A 4,144-nucleotide genomic window follows, 5' to 3' on the forward strand; every position below is an offset into this window, starting at 1 on the left:
ATTAAATTTTCTTTAAAATATTATGAATATAATTACAAATTAAAATAGAAAAAAAAGAATATTTTCAAATTCAAATTATAAAATAGAAATCCAACCATGCTTCTCAATAATTACAACACAGAAATCCAACCCTGCTTTAATAATTACAGCACATCCAACAATGCTTTTCAATAATTAATAGACTATACTAACCGATTTGGAATTTTGTGTTGGCATAAATAATTAATAGACCATATCACCTGATTTGGCGTTTTCTGATAGCCTAAAAATATGGACATTGTTGTAAGGAACACAAATAAACACTCATTTTTTTCCATTATTTAAAAAATAAAAAACAATACTCATTTTCAATAAGAATTTTTTCACACTTTTTCTTTATAACTTATTTTCTCTATTTCCATGTAATAGAGTTTCAATTTTTTAATTAGATGTAATTATGAGTATGGATTTTCCATGTAATAGAGTTTCAGTTTTTTAATTAGATGTAATTATGAGTATGGATTTTAACATAATAGTACTTGGAGTTAATGCTTATATCTTATATTTGTAATGTTGGTTTATGAGCTATTGGTGATGGTTGAGAAATTTTCTCAACCTCTCCTTCTAAACTAAGAACTAATTAGATCTGAGAAACTCTATATATTAAAGTAATCTAATGTAAACTGGGTGTGTGTTGAACCATACACCTTTGTGTGAAATATATGAAATATATGAGTGCTTTCAACCATTTTTAACTTGGTATTGGAACCCGTATGGGCCTGGACTTGGCCCTAGCCCAAGGGCATAGGGAGATTGTAATTTGTCGCTGGGTATTTTACATATTTTACAGTAGTGTGTTGGGTTTGTGATATGTGAAGTCTGGAATGATGGGAACTAGAGCGCGTGCACCATGTGTGGGAATCTCAGGTCGGTTGATCTTATTTATGCGTTGCAGGTCTCTTGTCAGGTGCTCTGTCTGGAACTTTAATTGTTGGCATTTCATTCGATCATATGATTTCCTAGTGGCGATACAGAGAACCGAGATCTCATTGCTAGACTTGAACTTCGACAGGAGTCGAGTTTGGAATTTGATGGAGATACAAGTCAATGTCTGCTTCAGGCATAGTTGACAAGTACGAAGAATGCGTTCTCCATGCAATTTTGTTTTTTATTAATTAAGCTCATGACCTGCGTGTCGGCGATCTACAAGAGGGGTCGTATAGTGGAGAGTTGTAGCACTTGTACCTGCGAGAGACATCAGAAAATCTTTGTTGAACGACATAGTTTTGAGATTCGAGAAAAAAATTCATTAGATCAAGTTTTGAAAGCTTCCATGTAGTTTTCTACTGTCTGGAAACCTTGCAAATCTTGAACTTGTGCGGCTCATCTTGAGATTCAAAATTTTGTTCTCTCCATATTTTCTTAATCATATTTCCCAAGAATTGATACGATATAGTTGGTATAGCGAAGAATGGAGGCTATTAAGCACGGTAAAGACAAACGCGAGGTTCTACCATAAGCCCAAGAATCGACCATCGATATGGCAACGAGCATGTTCTAAAGATGGTGTGAAAATTTATTTTATGCAAATATTGCGCTAACTATACCAGAGGCTTCGAAGGGTAGAGCTATGGCGTTGTGTCATAAGGAAAATTGAAGGAATCAAGTGCAGTGAAAAGGCTCAACATGGATGGTTGTCCAAATGGTATGGTAGTTGTAGATCTAGGGAAGGATCCCTCATTTGTTGAAGACGTGGGAGTGGTCTTCTAATGAGGTTATGCAATGGCTTGGGACGTTGTTTAGTAATTTTCTTTGCGAGGCCTTTGATTCACGAATTCAGGAGTCAAACTCGGGAATCCAACTTTCCAACTACACCTTTACGAGGGTTATGAGGCAACTTGATGAAGCCTATATTGATAAGTTGTAAACCAGTTAAAAATGATTGTGTATTTTGTTGTTTATGGGTGGTTTCAATAAATTTATGTAATGTAAGCATTAAGAGGGGAACTTGGAGTGAATGATTGTGTATTTTGTTGTTTATGGGTGGTTTCAATAAATTTATGTAATGTAAGCATTAAGAGGGGAACTTGGAGTTAATGCTTACATCCAGTATTTGTAATGTTGGTTTATGAGTTGTTGGTAATGGTTGAGAAATTCTCTCAACCTATCCTTCTAAACTAAGAATCAATTAGATTTGAGAAACTCTATATATTAGAGTAATCTCTTAATGTAAACTAGGTGTGTGTTGACGCATACACCTTTGTGTGAAATATATGAGTGATTTCAACCATTTTTAACTGAAGTATGGGTAATTAAAGGGTATCATATGGAAACATATACAATTTAAATTCCACATGTTGTTTCAAGCAGATTTGGAAATTGAAGGCCCCATTAAAAAATATTTTATTTGCTTGGTTGGTCTGGCATAACAAGACACTTTGAAAGCGGGGAGTCCAAGGTCCAGGAAGCTACCCTCTCTATCGAGATGCTTTGGAGACTAATCTACACCTCTACCTGGAATGTCTGATTTCCCTTCAATTATAACACATGTTTTTCCACTTTTTACGCAATCCTTTTAGAACTTTTCTCTCTATTGAACAGTGTATTCAATGGTGGATCGAAAGAGGCCCGGGTAAACATAAATCCAATACCCTATTTATACTCTCCGAGATTTGGTAGGCTAGGAACCCATACATACTTGAGAGAAGCCATGTAAACATCCTACAAATTTGCATTAACATAGGGAGGTCAATGGAAAATCTCACAAATAGGATGCATGTGGTCAAGGACTTACTTCATTGATCCATTGCCCCAAACATCTTATTCCTTGCAGGCTACTGTGGTCAAGGACTTACTTCATCAATCCATTACCCCATACATCTTATTCCCTGCTGGCTACTTCGATGGAATAGCACAAGAAGGCAGAGGTGGTTGTGGCATATGGATCATATTTTGCAACAGAACACATTATAAAGTATCTTGGCATGGAGGGGATGGCACAAATTCGAGAGCGGAGACCCGAGCCCTTTGGGGACTCCTCTGGTTTGCCAATAGATTGTCTTTGGACACGATCCACATATATGGAGATTCAAAAATCTCATTGATGGAGTGTCCCGTTGAATGCCTTTTCCTCCACCTGGAGGTTTGGACCAACCACATTGACTATCTTACACAGTCCTTCCACCATATAACCTTCCAGCATATCTACAGGGAGTCAAACTCCATGGCAAATAGTTTATCCAAACAGGGCTTAGAGGATGAGTCAAGCTTCATACATTACAGGTTCATGGAGGAAAATGTGACTAGCGAGGAGGGCATGGTCCAACGTCCCTTCATGAGTTTCATGTCTACTTTTGCTTAACATGCTTGAACTTTTTCTGACCTTTGCGTTTATGTTTTTGATGAATATATTAGTGTATATGGACTTTGTGCTATGGGAACAAATGGATATCATTTTTCATTATGTTAGTATTAGAATAGACACTCTATATGTATCTGAAATGTTATTAGAATTTTACTGAAAAACATACTGGGACATAATATACACCCGAATGTTTCCATCTGGATTCTTTTTTTATAAGATATCATATGTGGAAATAGGGAGTGGTAACCTAGGAATTTAATACTTTGTGCTGCACTTTTATGAAATTGGGAATAGGGAGTGAGAACCTAAGAATTTAGTACTTTGTGCTGCACTTTTATGAAATTATGAAATGTATTAAGAACGTAGGGGAATGAGAGATGAACAAGTGAGAAATTATTTTGTCTGATTGTGGGAAGAGGCAGTGGGGACACAAGAATTTAATAATTGAAATTCTTTTTTGTTGCACTTTCAAAGTTAATAATTGAAATTTCGTGGCTTGTTTTATACAGTTGGATGGAAAATAAACCTAATATTTCAAAGCAGGTGGTATGGTCAATTAATTATTGAGAAGCATGGTTAGATTTCCGTGTGTTCATTTGGGTTAGAAAATATTTTTATTTTTTATTTAATTTTAATTTATCATTATATTTAAAAAGAATATATATTTAAAGTAGTTCAAATTAATTAAAAGAAATTTAATTATAAATAAAAAGTGATAATGAGTTATCATAATGATATATAAAGAAAGTGTATAGAAATATTCTTCGTTGTGGGTATGAATGGAACAAAGGAACTATGTGA

The sequence above is a fragment of the Pinus tabuliformis genome, chromosome 7 (genome assembly GCF_031772625.1).
Source record: "Pinus tabuliformis cultivar Carrire ecotype Pingquan chromosome 7, CPIR1, whole genome shotgun sequence".
Classification (NCBI taxonomy): Eukaryota; Viridiplantae; Streptophyta; class Pinopsida; order Pinales; family Pinaceae; genus Pinus; species Pinus tabuliformis.